Source organism: Rattus norvegicus, chromosome 14, assembly GCF_021556685.1.
Source record: "Rattus norvegicus strain SHRSP/BbbUtx chromosome 14, alternate assembly SHRSP_T2T, whole genome shotgun sequence".
NCBI classification, from domain to species: domain Eukaryota; kingdom Metazoa; phylum Chordata; class Mammalia; order Rodentia; family Muridae; genus Rattus; species Rattus norvegicus.
In genome coordinates, this window is record NC_141547.1 from 96006037 (window position 1) to 96027034 (window position 20998).

At 42.0% G+C, this 20998-nt stretch overlaps 1 non-coding gene across 1 annotated transcript; it reads right to left on the reverse strand.

Moving 5' to 3' along the window:
• Window positions 1-6486: 6486 nt before the first annotated feature.
• LOC134481792 (uncharacterized) lies at window positions 6487-8872 on the reverse strand. Its single transcript, XR_015637157.1, has 3 exons — window positions 8682-8872; window positions 7284-7473; window positions 6487-7068 (listed from the first exon to the last, which is right to left on the reverse strand). It is a non-coding gene; the product is annotated as an uncharacterized LOC134481792 (transcript).
• Between the last annotated feature and the right edge of the window lie 12126 nt (window positions 8873-20998).

Genomic DNA, 20998 nt, shown 5'->3' on the forward strand with positions numbered 1-20998 from the left:
TAATTCATAAGAAGAAGGCCTCGGCGCGAGGGCTGTCTCTGTTCTGGGTGTTCTGTTACTAATGAGGGTTGTTCCCACTGGTTCAGAGCATTGGGGAGGAGCTCTCTCCGCACACATGAATCCAGGAGCATAAAAACCAACAAACTCCATGCCCACGCTCCACCACAGATCAACAAAGCAGACATCCTGACATGTCCAAGCTGCAGGACTGTCTGAAGGGTTTCAGCCGGTGTCATTCATTGTGCACCAAGGCTGAGGTCCCTGAGAGACAGTAGCTTTTCAACTCAGCGAAAGGCTGAACCCTCAGATCAGCCTCCGTTAGACTCTCCTTGCTGTTACTGCCTCGTCTTCTCAAAAAGGGACCTGCGATTTGAAGACGAGACAACCCCCATCTCTGAGATAAGCGGCTCGTGCATGGGCGCGATGGTATTTAGAAGGCACCTGGCCTTTAGTCCTTTAGGCAACACGGTAGGTAGGGCAGGCGCTAAGTTATCACAGTTATGAGTGGATTCGAGTTGAGAGGACGATCTGTGAGGCACTGTGCCTTCATGTAAACACTCAGCGGGGTCTGAAGATGAGACGAGCCTTGCACTCATTTTTACGTTTCTTTGAATGGTGTGGAGAGTAGGCGGGGTGGGGGGTTGGGGGACGGGGAATCATATTTCCTTCTCAGGACGGGAGCAAAGGGGGTCATGGGAGCGTCTAGGTTAGCTGATAACAGGTACTGATTCAGAGCACACATGGCTGTCTTCTGGACATGGTCTTGAGCTCATAAACTCAGCACCGTGGTGGATGGCTGCACCATACATGCAGCAGACAGGAATAGTTAACACTTCTCCACAGAAGGGGTAAGGGCTCATGAAGCCCCACCCCCTGAGGTACGATTGACAGTTGGTGGCTGGGGAAGAAATGCCACTCTCTTCAGTGGTGTAGCCACTGAGAAGCTGCCCGTGTTCCAGCAAATCACCCCCCCCCCCCACTGACACTCATGCATGCAGTCACTGTTAAGCCCAGTGGGTCACACACAAACACAGAAGCCATGTATGTAATTGGGCTTCTCGAGTAGAAAAGGGATTTCTTCAAGAGAGAGAGGGAGGACGGGAGTGGGTAGTGGGGGGGTGGCTAAATTTCATTTTGTGTGTATGTGGTTTGTGTGTGTGTGTGTGTGTGTGTGTGTGTGTGTGTGTATTAAATTGTCAGAGTTAAAAAATAATAATATCTGGTCATTCAAGAGAACCCTCATACTTCAAAACACCCAAATAATTATATATACATTCGTGTATATACACAACAGAAACAGGTTCAGGCAACGTCACTTTAGAAGCGAGGTGAGGAAGAGTGTCCTGGGGTACAGACGTGGATTTGAAATGGAGCTGAGCCTGAAGAGAGCTGTTCTGCCAAAAGTTTCTTTGTTTCCACTCTGTTCCGCTTATATATTTATAAAAATGCACCGCTGGTGGGAGCCACAAGTCGGGCATCATTTGCTGCTTCTGAGACCCGTGTCTACTTTTCCGAATCACCTCGCTGTGTTGAGGGGAGGGGTCTCACCTGGCTGTAGACTTGCTCTAGAGATAATCCAGTGGTCGGTTATAATTTTTGTTAGGTGACAGTACGAGAACACTGGTGTCATACCCTGTCTACGGTGTGTGTGCCTTTTAGATAAGATGATAATGCAGACATGGGGGCTATGCTTCAAGTCTGTCATGAGCCAGAGAACTGGAGAGGTTTCATTGATTATGATACAGACAGTAAGATTGAAAATAGCACGTAAATCACAAAGTAAATGAGAAAAAGGCCCCAATGTCTTTAAAGGGGACCTGGGTGCACACCTGTATCTGGTGAGCTGCTGTACTTGAAAAATGTTTGCCGAGTGGCGAGTGGCCTTGAAATATTGAGAAGCGATTCCTCACAGGTAACTTGGATGTGTAACTTGGTCCTAGGCTCTCTTCTAGCAGTGAACAAACGGGAGAAGGAGCGAGAACAGAAAAACTGAAAGCAGTTTCTCATTCTAAACACTAATATGAAGTTCTAGACATCACAGATGTTGGTCATGAAAGATATTTTTCATCTAAATAAGGGTTTCCTTAAATGATTAAAATTTTCAGATGGTAACATTTGAAAACTTTATCATTTGGCGGCAATGACAAATTTGAATGAGTGCTTGGGTCAATACCTTGTTTAATGACATCCAAACGTTTTAAAAATGTTACAGCAATCTTTGAGTATCTTTAATTGATTAAAGACATAATCTTAACAAATCATTTGCAAGTGATTTTTTTCCACTCACTTGTAATATATATAAGTGATATATATTTCCATTCGCTTGTGATATACGTGAGTGCGGTGGGTTATATTTAGTGAGATTTGTGGGTAAGAAGTACAATTTTGTTAAGGTTTTTGAGAAAGCCAGAGTCACTTTAATATTCTCGTGTAACCATGCCAGCAAAACCAGAAACCACAGATAAACAAGAAAACCAAATAAACCGTGGTTACATTTGTCTAAGCACTTCGTAAATTGATTTTGTCAAATGAGCATTTGAGTCTTTAGATTTATGTGAAGAACCACTTGGAAAACATTAGAAAACATTTTATTTTCCTTCCTTCTCTTGTTTAAGGTTAGAAGAAATTGTATCTAAATATCTTCTGCCCTTGACCATAGTTTGATTAGACAAAGTAACTTTGAGACTCTGATGAATTAACATGAAAAGCTTAGAGGAAGCAAACCTACAAATAAAAATTACCTGAAGATTACAGAAAGCTAAAAGCATGGGAAAGAACCCTACGGAGCTAGAGATAGAGGTGACACATATGGTGTCCTGGACATGGCCTACTCTGCTTCTTTTCTTCCTTCTGGAAGTGAAGATGTCCGTTTTACAATTAGTATATTTCCTTAGAGACAGGTATTGCTGTATGGCACAGGCTGGCCCTGATCTTAAAGTGTCCCTGTTGTTTACCACCAGTACCCAGTCTGGTTTTCATGTCATGGGAAGCCAGAGAGATGGATAACTGGTATCCAGTTATCTCTGAGATGTCACTTTGGGCTCTGCTCAGCACCACGTCTGTGTGACCTGTAGCAAAGAATTCAGGCGAAACAAATGGTGCAGTGTAGGAGCAGGCAGAGTTTTCTAGAGAGAAAAACAGAGCCTTCTCGAGGGGCGAGTGGACAATGGCCAAATGGCCTTCAGAGAACCCTCTCAGAAGTGGGTGTGGTTCGGTCCCCAGCTCCAAAAAAAAAAAAAACAAAAAACAAAAACAAAACAAAACAAAACAAAAAAAAACCCCAAAAAAACAGAAGTGGGTGTGGACAACTGTATACATTTCAGATAGGTTGTAAACTATTGCTACAGGTTAAGGACAGGAACATAGGATATCCCCTTTTCGTTGTTACAAAGTCTCCTGCTGTTTGGCAAACACTCTCTCTCTCTCTCTCTCTCTCTCTCTCTCTCTCTCTCTCTCTCTCCCTACCCATGTTTCTCATAATATGCTAATCTTATATAGTTCAGAACTCTTGGGACCAGGTATAGGCAGTGATTATCAGTGAATGGCTTTCTGGTCAGTGTAGGATGTCCCATATCTTCCCAGGACCAGAGCGACATGATTCATCTGATCAGCAAGTACAGGCCCAAAAATCTTGTCCTCCGTTTTACTAGCTGTTGGTAACAAGGGGCGGGGGCTAATCCACAATCTCTTCCAACTGTCCTCACATCTAATTTGTGCCTCACATCTAATTTGGGTCCATTTTTCTGACAGTTTGAATCCGTTTGAGTCGGGGCCTTTACCCAGTAGAGTAACACTGCAGGTGGACTGAACAGTGCATTTGAAAGCGGTTCTAGTGCCCGTGTACCAGGATTTATGAATCCCCCCTGAAGGAGCATAGTGCCCATGGCTTTCTGTCAGATCTCACCAGTATAACATCTAGGTGTAAAGAGGGAGATGTGGACTACAGACAGGGATGGAACCTGAAGGGACTAACACTGCCAGGAGACTCACAGGGCTCTAGTGATGGGTATTATGAGCCCTTCCATTTAAAACAGGTATCCCTTGATGACGTGGTAAAGGATGAATGTGAGAACTCGGCTGATGACAATCATTAGAATAAAAAGCCCGAATAGAAAATCTGAAACAGAATATTTGATCTCTAAAGGAGGAAGTGCTAATAGTTTGGATAACGGCAGACTGACACAGCTGATGAAAGAGTCAGCGGGCAATAAGCATGACTGTAAAAATAGCCAGGATGGGGGTTGGGGATTTAGCTCAGTGGTAGAGCGCTTGCCTAGCAAGCACAAGGCCCTGGGTTCGGTCCTCAGCTGCAGGAAAGAAAAATTAGCCAGAATGAATATATGGTGGAGAAAGAAAAGGAAAGGCAGCAGAAATTGGGGGGGGGTGAAATAAGGGTACAATGAAAAGTTTACCTTGTGTGTATGTAACACGCACACACACAGGCACATGCAGACACACATATGTGCATGCACACACATGCACACACATTTGCACATATATGCATGCACACATGATCACTGCACACTCACACACACATGTGCACCTACTCATGTGCATGCACACACACAGGCACACACAGGCACACATATGTGGATGCACACACATGCACACACATCTGCACATATATGCACGCACACATGATCACTGCACACTCACACACACATGTGCATGCACACACACAGGCACACACAGGCACACATATGTGGATGCACACACATGCACACACATCTGCACATATATGCACGCACACATGATCACTGCACACTCACACACAGATGTGCATGCACACACAGGCACAAATGCTCACCTGCATGCATGCACACTCAAACAAATGAGAGGGGAAAGAGAATGGCGTGGCAGCAAAATTAGAATAAATTAGAAACATGAATTTCCCAATTCATAAAAAAGTGCATATAAGTTATACAAAATAACCCCTTACCTAAGGCTCTGGGAGCACTGTGGAAGAGACTGCAGATGGACTGTAAGAGAGTCTTCTGTGAGAGTGTGTCCCCTAGATATGACTGTGAAGTTTTTCTCCTGAAACCTCAACAATGTGTCTGTCCAACCAAGAACTAACAATGACGATAGTAGTTGATGTGGCAGTGTGGATGGAGGAAATCTTATGGGGTCCCACCCCTAGATGATAAGCTGAGGAAATATAAAGACAGTATACTGAGAGATGAAGAACAGTTATTGATAAATCTTGTGTACTTTTAAATAAAATATAAGTGACCTAAGGTAGATATATAAGGTACATGTTTAGACGGTATATAAATTCTCCAGGACAGGTATATACGATAAGAGCGTTTTAAGTGTTTTGTTCACCATATAGTAAAATTGGCAATTACAAGTCATAAACCAAATTATTATTAACTTTACTGTCTTTTACCGCTGAGCTGGGCATGGTGTTACTTTTTTTTTTTTTTTTTTTTAAATCTCATCACTCAGGAAAGAGGCAGACAGATCTCCATGGGTTTGAGGTCAGCAAGTGCCAAGACATCCAGAGCTACACAGTGAGATCCGGTCTTTAAAAAAGAAGAGGTAAATAACATACGATAAAATCTCCACTGAGATGCACAACTTCTTCGTGGAGTGCTGGAACAATATAACCTTTTCCCTCAAGCAACCAAAGGCAGACAAGAAATTAACCACAGACCAAACGGATAAGTAGAAGCCACAAAGGGTAGTAGATTTGATCTAAAGAACCAGTCCTGCTAAACTCAAGTGGCCAAGTGTATGAAAAGTCAAGCCAAAAACTGTTGGGGAAGTACATCTACAACACAAAGGACGGGGAAAAGCGGGAAAGGATAATGAAGTATTGAGACACCAGGGGGGCGGAGAGATGTTAACTCTCTGGGTAATGATTCCATAACAAAACCAACATAGCAAAACACAGACAAAGCTAGAGCTAAAATATAAACCGGAACCGTTAGCTGGGGCCTTCAGCCCACGCCTCTGTGTAATTGAACAAGGAGGAAAATCATTATAAATGTGTGAGAATTTTGAGTAAAATAATTATCGAGCCTGGCATGCCTGACATGTAAAGTGTTAAACTGAATACTCATAGGAAAAAAAAATTCGAAGATGTAGAACATTAAAAGAAAAAAGCTATTGGCCATAAAACGAACTTCAAGTACTGGAAATGAAACAGTGTCCTCTCTGACCACAGCACACACTGGAAGGGTCAAACACCGTTCACACTACCGTTGTAAAAACCATGAAGTGAGACTGTCCCTTGAGATGCTCACCCCAGGTTCCACGGAATGCCTCGTTCCTTCTCTGACTGCCTGTCTAATAACTCCTGTGCTTAAAAAAAACATCTATCTTATAAATGCCGTCCCATAAATTTCAACTCTGCTTCATACCAGCTTGTCCTGAAATGCTTTTCTAAGGTTAAGTCAAGTCTTAAGTGAGTAGAGCTCTGTGTTTGAAACCTCACTGGCTGACCCCAGGGGGCAACCACAAGGACAAAAGACACCACAGAAACTCTGGAAGGATGGTTTTATTTTGTTACAGGGCTATCTTGTTTCTTGTCTTCTTGAGCCAGGAGACACGGCTTAAGTAGAGTATCAAAAAGTAGAGGCAGAGGCGGTGGCAGCGGGGTGAGGGGCTGGGGGTGGGGGTGGGGTGGAGGAAGAAGGATGGATACTGTGGGTTATGCACAGGGATAGTCTTCCAGAGTCTCCGGGGGGGGGGAAATCTGTGGAAAACTGAAGAGCAGCCATCAGAACAGCTAGTTTTACCTTAGCTGGGAAAATAAAATGGAACTTAACGAACCAGAGCAAATCTAGAGCCCATCCTAGAGACTGCCTCGGTGTTGGGAGTTCCTCACTCCCCTTGAGAGAGACCAGCTACACCAATGTGCAATTACAAGGAGCTGGGCAAGGCCTGCGTCGGGCAGCGGGCAGCGGAGATGTTAGCAAACGAGGGGAAAACCATCCTCTGTCCTTGGTGCTGGATACTCAGCACACAGTGTACAGTGGAGCAAACCCAAGACCCAGATCTTGACTCTTCTTGGTTTGGCAACTGAGTAACACCAGATCCTTTGTAAACTGCACTCATGGCAAACTGTGAAGTGTCACAGGACGACACATTAAAGTTTGGTTAGGAGGATGTTGTAGAATTCAGAAAAAAAAATACTTTAAATCAGAAGCATGTAGTGTTCAGTGATGTGAGCACTACCTTTAAATTTATTCTTTCTCAACCTTGTATATGCATATCACACACACATACACACACACATACACACACACACACACACATTTTTTGATCAAAATACCTACCCCAATTTTCTCTCCTCTCTTCTTGCTTTAAATCCCAGCATTAAAACCAGTCCCGTGCAGGAAGTCACCGCTGTGAGATCATGGGTGAACAGGCAGGTCATGTCCAAAATGCAGGACCCTAACATATTCCTTGTCACCTTGCAGCTCCTCCATTCTCTTTCTGATCACTTTTCTATGGTGTTTTCTTGGCCTTGGAGAGAGCAATATAGATGTTCTATTAGAACTGGGAACTCTAAATTTATTTTTTTCAGCACATTGAGCAGTTATGTGCCTGTGCATTGAACATTATCCACTGCATACAGAAGCTTCCCTGACCAGTGCTGAGAGAAGCCCTATTCTATGGACATAAACATAAATATTTAGAAGGAAGTTAAATTTCTGTCCACTTAGCAGAACAGAAATTGCAGGTTTCCCCTTAAGGCCTGTGATTTCATCCATGGGCTTTAGATATAAATTCCCTTTTGTGAAGCATGACTCAAATCTGACCAAAAGGTGACTTATTTCCTCTCTAACAGCTACACCACTACTGCACAAGTGGGCACAACTTGTCTAGCCTACCAGGATTCTAGTTCTCAGCGACCACAGCTAAATAAGACTACTGATATCTTTTCTCTGCCAGCTGCTTGAATAGCACCTTCTGGGACTATAGATCTAAAGTGTGGTGTCCTTGTTAGTAAGACATCGCCACCTCTTTCCACTAGACAACCAATATGAATTGTAAGAGCCGGTATTGTTTTGGGGGTCCTGGAACCTTCCCTCACTAGCAAATCAAGAGGTGCTACCTCAAATCCTGGAACTAGGATTTTTGTTTAATAACCCATGGCTTCTATGAACAGAGTTATACATATATGCAAGGTATCTGTCTTTAAAAATTATTTTTACATGGACTGACCCTGGACTCTGACCTCATAGGTAGCAATGAATATCCTAGTAAGAGCACCAGTAGAAGGGGAGGCCCTGGGTCCTGCTAAGACTGAACCCCCAATGAACTAGATTTTTGCGGGGAGGGCGGCAATGAGGGGAGGATGGGGAGGGGAACACCTAAAAAGAAGGGGAGGGGGAGGGATTAGGGGGATGTTTGCCCGGAAACCGGGAAAGGGAATAACACTCGAAATGTAAATAAGAAATACTCAAGTTAATAATAAAACAATTATTTTTAATTGGCTTACAAATACTTCCTTTCTGTTTGGCTTGTGTGTACAGCCTTGGTTTTTATTAACCCTCCCTCCCTCTTTTCTTCTTACTCTCATACCTAGTTGAACCTATTCACCTCTATTGATTCTGTCCTTCCCAAGGCCCCTTCCTAGCCTATGCAGGCACTCCAAGTTAAGCACACACATCTATGAGATAGAAGCTAGGACCCACAAGTGCCCGCATGTCCTTCTGTGCCTGAGTTACCTCACTCAGTGTGTTTTCTTGTTCTGTCCGTTTATTTGCAATTTTCATAGTTTCACTTTTCTTTACAGCTGAGTAAAATTCTGTTGTGTAAAAATAGCGTATTTCCTTATCCCCTCGGCTTGATGTAGACTAGACGTAGACATAGACGTAGAGACGTAGACGTAACTCATAAGCATAGACACGTAGACGTAGACACGTAGACGTAGACGTAGACGTAGACACGTAGACGTAGACGTAGACGTAGACACGTAGACGTAGACGTAGACGTAGACACGTAGACGTAGACGTAGACACGTAGACGTAGACGTAGACGTAGACACGTAGACGTAGACGTAGACGTAGACACGTAGACGTAGACGTAGACACGTAGACACGTAGACGCAGACGCAGACGCAGACGCAGACGCAGACGCAGACGCAGACGCAGACGCAGACGCAGACGCAGACGCAGACGCAGACGCAGACGCAGACGCAGACGCAGACGCAGACGCAGACGCAGACGCAGACGCAGACGCAGACGCAGACGTAGACGTAGGGTGATCTCACTTTCTAGCTGTTGTTAATGTGTCAGCAATGAATGTGAATGTTCTCTGTACTAGGATACAGTGTCCTATAGGTGTATGTTCCAGAGTGGTGTGACTGGGTCATATGATAGTTCTATCTTTAGTTCTTTGAGACCCTCCACACTGATTTTCATAACGGCCATACCAGTGTCCAGCAGTTGCTGCCTTCCTCTGGCCAGCATTGGCTGTCAGTTGTTTTTTGTCTGGTGGGACAAAGAAACTCAAAGTAGTTTTAATTTTCATTTTCCTGAAAGCTAATGCTCTTGAACACTTTTAAAAAACCTATTATTAGCCATCTGTATTTCTTTATCTTTTAGACTAATAACCCATTTGTATTAATGTTGTTTGGTTTTTTGATGTTTAGATATTTTGAGTTCCTTATGTGCTCTAGGTGATAATCTTCTGTCATATGTATAGATGACAAAGATTTTCTCCCATTCGTTCAGTTGACAGTTTGCTTTGATGGAGAGAGTCTCCTTAGTTTCATGTGGTCCCATTCTCAGTTGTTGGCCATGGTTCCTGAATCTTGGAGTCACTGAGAAAGTCCTTGTCTACGCGTACATGTGTGCAGAATGGTTTTATGTCAACTTGACACGAGCTAAAGTCATCTGAGAGGAGGGAACCTCAATTTTAAAAATGCCTCCATACTCTCCAGCTTCTTTTATTTTCTCAAAAACAAATTAACTCACATTTTGTTCATCTTTTCTAAATGGCTTCTTTCTTTTTTTTTGACATTTCTTTATTGGATTTTTTAAAATTTATATTTCAAATGTTATTCCCAATCCTGATTTCCCATCTATAAACCCCCTAACACATCGCCTCCCTCCCCTGCTTCTATGCGGTGGTTCCCAGACCCATCCCACACCCCTCCCCACCTCCTCGCCCTGACATTCCCCTACACTGGGGGGTCCAGCCTTGGCAGGACCAACGACTTCTCCTCCCATTGATGCCCAACAAGGCCATCCTCTGCTACATAAGCAGCTGGAGCCATGTGTACTCTTTGGATGGTGGTTTAGTCCCTGGGAGCTCTGGTTGGTTGGCATTGTTCTTATGGGGTTGCAAACCCCTTCAGCTCCTTCAATCCTTTCTCTAACTCCTCCATTGCGGACCCTGTTATCAGTTCAATGGTTGGCTGTGAACATTTGCCTCTGTATTTGTCATGCTCTGGCAAAGCCTCTCAGGAGACAGCTTTATCAGGCTCAGGTCAGCATGCAGTTCTTGGTATCAGCAAAATTGTCTGCGTTTGGTGTCTGTATATGGGCTGGATCCCCAGGTAGGGTAGTCTCTGGATGGCCTTTCTGTCAGTCTCTGCTCCAAACTTTGTCTCCGTATTTCCTCCTGTGAATACTTTTGTTCCACCATCTAAGAAGGACTGAAGCATCTGCACTTTGGTCATGCTTCTTGAGCTTCATGTGGTCTGTGGATTGTATCTTAGGTAATCTAAGCTTTTGGGCAAATATCAACTTATCAGTGAATGCATATCATTCACTGATATGCATTCTTTTCTTCTTTTTTTTTTGTGTGTGTTTAGATTACCTCACTCTGGATGATACTTTCTAGTTCCATCCATTTGCCTATGAATTTCATGAAGTCATTGTTTTTTTTTTTAATTTTTTAATAGATATATTTCTTTACTTACTTTTCAAAGGTTATTCCCCTTCCTGATTTCCTGTCCATAAGTCCCCATACCCTCCTCTCCCTCTCCCCCATATGGGTATTCCCCCAATATATCCCCCTTATTGCACGCCCATATTCCCCTGCACTGGGGGTTCAACCTTGGCAGGACCAAGAGCTCCCCCTTCCCCTGATGCCCCAACAAGGCTATTCTCTGCTACATATGCAGTTGGAGTCCTGGGTCAGTCCATGTATAGTCTTTTGGTAGTGGTTTAGTCCCTGGAAGCTCTGGTTGGTTGGCATTGTTGTTTTTATGGGGTTGCAAGCTCCTTCAACTCTTTCAATATGTCCTCTAATTCCCCCGAAGGGGGTCCTATTCTCAGTTCAGTGGTTTGCTGCTAGCATTGACCTCTGTATTGGACACGCTCTGTCTGTGTCTCTCAGGAGAGATCTATATCCAGTCCCTTTCATCATGCCTTTTCTAGCTTCATCAATCTTATCTAGTTTTGGTGACTGTATATATATGGGCCACATGTGGGTCAGGCTCTGAATGGCCATTCCTTGAGTCACTGCTCTAAACTTTGCTTCCATATCCCCTCCTATGGATATTTTCCCCCTTTTAAGAAGGAGTGGGAGCATCCGAATTTTGGTCATCCTTCTTCTTGAGCTTCCTGTGGTCTGTGGATTGTATCTTGGGTAATTCGAGCTTTTTGGATAATATCCACTTATCAATGAGTGCATACCAAGTGTGTTTTTCTGTGGTTGAGTAACCTCACTCAGCATATTTTCTACTTCAATCCATTTGCCTATGAATTTCATGAAGTCATAGGTTTTGATAGCTGAGTTGTACTCCATTGTGTAGATGTACCACATTTTCTGAATCCATGCCTCTGTTGAAGGGCATCTGGGTTCTTTCCAGCTTCTGGTTATTATAAATAAGGATGCTATGAACATAGTGGAGCATGTGTCTTTTTTATATGTTGGGACATCTTTTGGGTATATTCTCAGGAGAGGTATAGCTGGGTCCTCAGGTAGTGCAATGTCCAATTTTGTGAGGAACCTCCAGACTGATTTCCAGAATGGTTGCACCACTTTGCAATCCCACCAACAATGGAGGAGTGTTCCTCTCTCTCCACATCCTTGCCAGCATCTAGTTTAGTTGATTCCTTCTATAGTTCTTTTTGTTTCTACTTGGTTGATTTCAGCCCTGAGTTTGATTATTTCCTGACATCTACTCCTCTTAGTTTTATTTCCTTCTTTCAGGTCTAGAGCTTTTAGGTGTGCTGTCAAGCTGCTAATGTATGCTATCCTTTTTGGAGGCATTCAGACCTATGAGTTTTCCTTTTAGTACTGCTTTCATTGTGTCCCATAAACTTGGGTATCTTGGGCCTTCATTTTCATTAAATTCTAAAAAGTTTTTAATTTCTTTTTTTGTTTCTTCCTTGACCAAATCATCATTGAGTAAAGCATTATTAAGTTTCCATGCATATGCGGGATTTCTGTTGTTTTTGTTATTATTAAAGACCAGTCTTAGTCCATGGTTATCTCGTAGAATTCATGGGATTATTTCAATCTTCTTGTATCTGTTGAGACCTGTTTTGTGACCGATTATATGGTCAGTTTTGGAGAAGGTACCGTGAGGTGCTGAGAAGAAGGTATATTCTTTTACTTTAGGATAAAATCTATAAATATCTGTTAAATCCATTTGGTTCATAACTTCTGTTAGTTTTTCTATGTCCTGTTTAGTTTCTCTTTCCATGATCTGTCCATTGATGAAAGTGTGGTGTTGAAATCTCCCACAATTATTGTGTGATGTACAATGTGTGCTTTGAGCTTTAGTAAGGTTTCTTTTATGAATGTAGGTGTCCTTGCATTTGGAACATAGATATTCAGGATTGAGTTCATTTTGGTTGATTTTTTCTTTGATGAATATGAACTGTCCTTCCTTATCTTTATTTTTGATAACTTTTAGTTGAAAGTAAATATTATTTGATACTAGAATGGGTACTCTGGCTTTTTCTTGGGACCATTTGCTTGGATAATTGGTTTTCAGTCTTTTACTCTGAGGTAGTGTCTGCTTTTGTCTCTGAGGTGTGTTTCCTGTATGTGGCAAAATGCTGGGTCCTTTTTACACATCCAGTTTGTTAGTCTATGTCTTTTTGTTGGGGAATTGAGTCCATTGATATTTAGAGGTATTAGGGACCAATGATTTTTTTTCTGTTATTTTTGTGATTAGACGTGAACTTATGCTTGTGTGGCTATCTTCTTTTGGGTTAGTTGAAAGAAGATTAGTTTTTTGCTGTTTCTATGATGTAATTCTCCTCCTGTATTGGAGTTTTTCATCTATTATTATTTGTAGTGCTAGATTTGTGGAAAGATATTGTGGAAATTTAGTTTTGTCATGGAAAATCTTGATTTCTCCATCTATGTTAATTGATTGTTTTGCTGGATATAGTAGTCTGGGCTGGCATTTGTGTTCTTTTAGGGTCTGTATGATATCTTCCCAGGATATTCTAGCTTTCATAGTCTCTCTTGAGAAGTCCGGTGTGATTCTGATAGTTCTGCCTTTATATATTACTTGACCTTTTTCCCTTACTGCTTTTAATATTTTTTCTTTGTTTTGTGCATTTGGTGGTTTGACTATTATGTGACGGGAGGTGTTTCTTTTCTAGTCCAATCTATTTGGAGTTCTGTAGGCTTCTTGTATGTTCATGGGCATGTCTTCCTTTAGGTTAGGGAAATGTTCTTCTCTAATTTTGTTGAAGATATTTATTGGTCTTTTAAGTTGGGAATCTTCATTCTCTTCTATACCTATCATCCTTAGGTTTGATCTTTTCATTGTGTCCTGGATTTCTTGGATGTTTTGGGTTAGGACATTTTTGAGTTTTGCATTTTCTTTGAAAGTTATGTTGGTGTTTTCTATCTCTTCAGCCCCCTGGGATTTTTCTCTTCTACCTGTTGTTTCTGTTGGTAATGCTTGTGTCTATGACTCCTGATATCTTTCCCAGGTTTTCTATCTCTAGGGTTGTCTCCCTTTGTGATTTCTTTATTTTTTCTATTTCCACTTTTAGATCCTGGGTAATTTTGTTCAATTCCTTCACCTCTTTGATTTTTGTGTTTCCTCTTTAAGGTCTTCTATTTACCTTGTTGTCCTTTTCTTTTTTCTTTTCTTTTTTTTTTTTTTAGGGAGTTGTTTATGTCTTTCTTATGGTCCTCTTATATCATCATGGTTTATGATTTTTAAATCAAAATCTTGCTTTTCTGGTGTGTTGGGGTATCTAGGGCTTTCTGTGGTGGTGGAACTGGGATCTAATGATGCCAAGTGGCCTTGATTTCTGTTGCTTAGGTTCTTGGCTACCATCTACTTATCTCTGGTGTTAGCTGGTCTTGCTGTCTCTGACAGTGGCTTGACCTTTCTGTAAGCCTGTGTGTCAGCACTACTTAGAGACCAGCTCTCTCAGAGGGTTCTTGGTACAGACAGCCATGGCACAGGGTCTAGTCTGGTTGCAGGCAGATACAGGAAGGATCCTGTCCCAGGCTGCTCCTAGGTTCCTGTGTCCAGAGAGCTCCATGAGGGTTCCTCTTGGCTCAGAAATGTGAGCAGAAATGGTGGTCTCAGAAGACGGCTTATTTCATTTAGAAAAATTCCTTTAGGTTCATCCATCTTTATAGCAAATAACAAAAGTTTCACATCCAAAGGGGAAATACTATTTTATTGTGTACCTGGATCACCTTTTCTTTTTTCTTTTCATTGTACATCAGTGTTTGAACCCTTACCTAGTTCCATTCTATGTATAGTCTGCTTTAGACAACACTGAAAGGAACCTGTCAGTATGGATAACTCTTTTGCATACTTATTTCAGCAGAGGGATTAGGGGAACACATGGTAGTCCTTGTGTTAATTTTTTCAGAATACTCCAGATTGCTTTCCGTAATGGTTTAATGACTTACATTCCCACCGGCATGCAATGGTTATCTTTCCACCACACAGCAATTCCTCATGACAAAAATGATCCAGTTCCAAATATCAGCAGTAGTGAGGAAGCCTTCTGGAAAGTGGATACTATCTGAAAAGCAAAACATCGTGCATGCTCTTGGAGAATTTTCAGCTAAAGGCAGACTTTGGCTTTCTTTCTTGGTTGGTGCTCAGTCATCTTCTATTTCCATTGTAAAAGGAGTGATGGTTTCAAGTCTATGTATATAAAACTACATGAGGTATGTTTTGTAGATGCTTTAAGAATTTCCCAAGGATAACTTTCCTTATGAAATTTTTGCCTTATGCGTTCAATCAGAGTTAACATTTATAGTAGTTTTAGGATACACATAGCTAGACAAAATCTAATATCTTCTTTCATTGATAAGAAAACAGGGTTTGAAAGGAAAAATGAGTTGATTAAGATTTTTTTATGGCTAGTAAATGTTTAAGCCCATCTCTAACCTATATGGGCCTCAAATTTTATGGTCCTTTTCAGCTGTGCACAAGATATTAAAAATTTAGCTGAGTTGTGTTGTTGTATGCCTTGCCTGGCACTCCAAAATCAGAAGCAGGTTGATCTCTGTGGGTTTGAGGCTAGCCTGGTTTACAGAGTGAGTTTCAGAACAGCTGAAGCTATGTAGAGACACCCTGACTTGAAAAACCAAACCAAATCAAACCAAACCAAACAAACAAAAACCCCCAAACCTTAACTGACATTGGACAGGCACCATGCCAGGCATTGGATACTCTCGTGGGTGTGGTAATGATCCTGCTAGTATGTGAAAGATCAAGTTCAGGGTGCGGTCCCTGGGTAAGCTTGTGTAGAAACATGAAGATAAAAGTTAAATTAACCCAACAAGTGTCTTTGTCTGGGAAGAGGTGAACAGGAGGGCAATGGTTGCTGCTTAAACGAAACTTGAGTCTCGTATAGTTCTTCTGCTTTGCGATTTTACTATTAATGTTCCTGTTATTTTTCTGTGTTTTCCACAACCCTTTCAAAAGAACCCATCTGTGTCACTCTTGGTTTAAGATAAATGATATCTAGTGGTGTGTGTTCATCCTGAGTTAATGTATGGGCAGCTAAGAGACTACCTTTTCCTCCAAGAGCTGGTGGTATGTTATCTTTGGTTTGTAATTGCCTGGCTGTCGAACTGGGCAGAGATGTTACAGCTATCTCTGTGTGAACAACATGGAGGGGTACTCTGCTACTGACCATGTTGTCATTCTTCTCCCCACAGATACCACCTGTAGAACCCATCTGAATGAAATAATGGTAGATGGAGTTACATACAGGACCTGTATGATCCTGAAAAATATTACCTTATGAGTTTGTTCTACAGACAAATTTCTACCCAACAGCCAAAAGCTTGCACATACAAGAACACAATAAATACTTACTGGCTGGCCATCCATATCCACACTTCATACCTTGCTGAGGAAGCCCGTCCTCCTTCCCTCCCTTTCTCCTTCCCTCCCTCCTTCCATCTTTCCCGTCCTTCCTTTTCATCCAGTTTCTATTTATCTTTTAAGGACAAGTTTATATTTAATTTCACTCAGTAATTTATCTATTTATCTTGTTTTTGAGGCAGGGTCTCACTATGTAGACTTGGCTGGCCTAGAACTCAATATATAGACCATGCTGCCTTCAAACTTAAAATATCTGGCTGTTTCTGCTTTCCAAGTGCTAGGATTTAAGTTGTGTGCCATCATTCCTGGACATTCAGTAATTATTTGATTTCCATCAAATATTCGTGGAACACCTATTCTCTGCAAGGGATCAACCCTAATTAAAGTATTCAGTTGCTGCGCCTCATGTAGCTTACTTTCTGGTCAGAAAACAGACTACAAACAATTAATAACAACACTAATTGTGTCTGTCATAAATGTTTCAGAAGGACGAGTATATAACAAGAGATCACAGGTCCCTGTACTGTGACCTTATAGACAGTGTGAGGGAAAAGATAGATTAGGAAAAGTGACTCTGAGGACAAAATATTGTGATAGAGGACAGGAGTGAAGAAGGCAGGACATGGAAGGTCATTGTGGATAGAAGGGACTTCTTATATGGAGGCTTTCAAATTGAAAGGACCATGGGAACTTTGAGAGACAAAAAACCGACAACAACAACAACAAAAAAAAAACAAAAACAAAAACCCAAAAAACAAAACAAAAAACAAAAAACCCCCCAAAAAACCACCACCACCACAACAACAAAACCCAAACCAAACCCAAACCAAACCAAACCAACCAACCAACCAACCAACCAAAACAAAACAAAACAAAAAACAAAAAATCAAAAGCTCAAGGTGGCCACTGGGCAGGACAACACACACAAAAGGTACAAGAGACTCAAGTCCTTTCCATATAGGGGCAGTCAGAACATCTAATGCAGTGATGGCAAGAATTTCTGATTTTACTCTAATGACAAATATAAATAACTGAAGAGTCTAGACAGTGGGAAAGGGGCAACTTGGTGTCCATGTTTTATAACTCACTGTGTGCTATTTCCATAGTCAATAAGCCTGCTGCAGCTATAGCTTTTATTCCCTTGAGTTAGCGAGCAGAGCACATGGCCAAAGGATGGAAAAACGAGACTCAAAGAGCACATGGGTGATGGGGGAGGGGCAGGTGTAATGGTGTATCATATTTATATCTCTCTTGCTTTGTGATTTCCTCTGGAAGGCTACTCCAGGATGCTGATGTCTGGGAAGGCAGGTGTCTGTGTTCCTTTCGGGAACCAAATGGAAAAACTGAAGACAGCTACAGACTGTGGCCATTAGTCATCGAATAATGGTAGACTGTGGACCCCTGTCAAGAAAAAAATGGAAGCAGAGGGAATGGACAGAAAGTAGAAATGACTTCATCATTTTCCGTAGAGAAGGAGTGTTATTGTGAGAATATTTGAGGAATTGACCTGAAAGGAGTTGCATGCTTCAGTGATGTTGGGGGTATACAAAATTAAGGGTGTGACTGGGGGAGGTGTTGACTTAGCTTGAGAAGAGATGAGTGGTAAAGACCCTGGGCCGGGGCACAAGGTCATGTAGGGTGTGTAATGCAAGACTGAAGGGGACTCTGTTCACACTGGGGACAACATTTTTTTTTTTTTTTTTTTTTTTTTTTTTTTTTTTTTTTTTTTTTACTGTAGGGGAGAAATGTGGACTGTGACAGATAATGAAAGTAGATAAAATTGGATGGAAATCCCACGTAGGTGTTAAATCACCAGGAAACCCAGAAAGAACTGGGTGAGGAGTATTTTGAGTGAGGATACATGTCCACGAGGGAAGTTCAGAAGGCGTGATTGCTAAGTGGAAAGGGATTTGGGCTACGGGAGGAACGGTCGCCATCTGAAGTAACCCTGGAGATGATGTTACCCCCTGACTGTGACAGGATGCTACAAGCAGTTTCACCACCTGTAAGAGACTTCCCTAGGAACTGTGTTTGTTGATGTCTGGTTATCAATATAAGAGAGCCAAGGGCCTTTGATCATCTCACTGTGGAGGGCACAGTGGAATGGTTTTCAAGGAAGGGGAGAATTGGGGTTGGGTTCCATGGTCGGGAACCAAGAAGGAATGACAATGGAGGCAATGGCTCATGGAAAAGGAGATTAAGTTGAAGATGAGGGAAAGAGCCAGGTCCAGGACCTCTGACTTCATAGTCTATGCTCATCTTAGACTTGGGACTATGGATTTTAGAACCAGGAGGACTTTTGCCGGGAGGGGCCAGTCCATGATTTGCAGGATGTGTAGGGACAACTCAACCTTTTACTTAAGGGATCTCAGTGGCAAATGTGGGCTGAGGAAATCAACCTTGCCTCCAGATATTACTAAGTATCTGTTGGGGAGGGATTAAAATTGTTCGAGTTTTAAGCTATGAACTGTGGAGAGTTTCTAACTCAAGGTTATGGGACCTAAATGCTTGTGTCCTTGCAGCTGAGAAATATCAATGGATACGTCTTTGTACCTTTATGTACTTTGCTTTAGGAAACTATAGTTTATGTGTGTGGGCTTTTTAAGCAAACAGGAGACTATAGATTTCCCACCACCAGAAGAAATTGTCATCGCTGGTTTTCAGAGGTGATTCTTCATTTAGAATTCCATTCCACAAAATAGCCTCAGAATTAAAGCTTCTACAGGAATTAAAGGAGAAGCTGTTAAAGTACAAAGTGGTTCTGGTAGTCTGGGTAAAATGAGAGCATGTAGGTTTCTGCTGTAACTGTCCCCAGAGCTATTTGGCACAAGCACAAAGCTTCGAGAGTAGCAAAGTTGTCCTCTGTGGAGAGCTGGTCCACAGTGCCTGGGCGAGCACAGCCCAAGAGGCACTTGGCACAGCTCCTGCTGACTTCATTCCCATGCCAGTTGGATGGGATTTGTTGAACTGTGTTTGATGCCAAGGACAGGGTGGGAAAGGAGAAGTAAATTCAAACAAAAGAAGGGGTGAAGCTCCTGAAGACAGGCTTTTCCAGCCTTCCTTATGTGCTTTCGGCTGCACTGGAGATGCAAACATTTTGACTGCAGCCGAAGCCCTTTTGGGGAAGTAGCAGGGCCTACTGAACACGGCGATAGTATCGTCCCTATTCACTGGACAAAAGACTTTATTGTATAACAAAATAAAACACGTTTCCCTTCCAGTTACTGCCTTGTGACAGTCTTTAGAATGAGCGTACAAAGGAGCTATCCAGAAACTTGGCGAAAGTTACTTTAGACTTGTTCCTTCCAAAATATCTGATTGAAAGGTTCTCAGCTGGTTTCCCTGGCTTGCCGAGCAGTTCACACACAGTCTCTTTTTTCTGGTCAGTTGTGAGTAGGAGGGATTAACAGAAGTAGTTGGATCTTATTTCTGACATTTATAGGCATACTTCTTCCAAACTGATTAACTGTTAATGTAGAGGGCAAGTTCAGGCTCTTGTCAGGACTACAGAGTTCACATCTAGCCCCCTGGGATGGTGGCGTACCCCCTTCCTCCACCCAGAGGACATCACCTCTCTCCCTTCCAGGGCCACACTTCGGGGAATTTTTTCCAGGCTTTTAATGAATTACGATGTTAATCTTTTATCGCCAGAATTTCTTTGAGTTCTCAAGTATCCTTAGGAGTGGAACAACTGATGTGACCTGAAGATAAAATTTATTCCCCCCAGTAAAAAAGCCAATGGAGATATTCTTCCATTATTAGCCTCCAGGGTCTGGGGATGCAGCCAACTTCGCATGAGTATTAACTGAACAGTGTATCGTACAAGCCACCGACTGGACGATTCCACTCATGTAACATTCCAGCGTGATGAGGACAGACATGGAGACCCGAGCAATGGTCGAACCAAGGGTATGACTGGGGCTGGCACAAGGATTCCTTTGTGAGGACAGAGAGGTGTCATATCTGGATGAAAGGTGTGGTCACACACCCCACATGGGATACACCGTCACAGCACTTTATGAAAACTATGCTTTCCAGCAAGCACAACCCAAAAAAGTCCACGTAGAAAGAGGTGACATTTGAGGAAAGCTAGTACTTTGGTTAACCATGTGGAGTTAGTGTAAATTCCTTGGTTTTGATAAGATATATAAAATGACACCATTAGGAGAAGCTGGATGATAGTACATAAAATATTCTCTGTATTAGCTTTGGGACTGATTGTGAATCTCAAGAATTGTTTCAAACTAAATATTAAAAATAAGCTATAAAACAAACCTCAGGTTAAATAGCCTTTGTAAATGATAGTTAACTAAGGAACGAATGATGTAAATTACTGAATAAGCAAAAGAGGAAGGTCAGCATTGTGTTAATGATTTAGGAGACACATGAGAATAAACTTCTAAAATTTCTTTTATCAGTATTGCTCTACAGCCAGGCTGTCCTTGAACATGCAGTTCAGTTTCTGCCTCTGTCTCCGGAGTGCTGAGATTATAAGAGCGTGCTACCATGTCTGGCTAGGTAACATTGCCGAGAGCTTAGCATCAAACATTGTACTAAGCACTCTGATATTCATAAGGGCCTTTTTAAAAAAATATAACTTGTTTCCTGAAAAGATAATTTCGTGTATTTGGCAAAATTATAAAGAAAAGAGAATTACTAATGACAAAACAAAACAAAACAAAACACCCACCCCCAAAACAAAACCTGAGGACACGAAGAACAATGTTGTTGAGGGACTAGGGTGGCGAGACGTGTTTG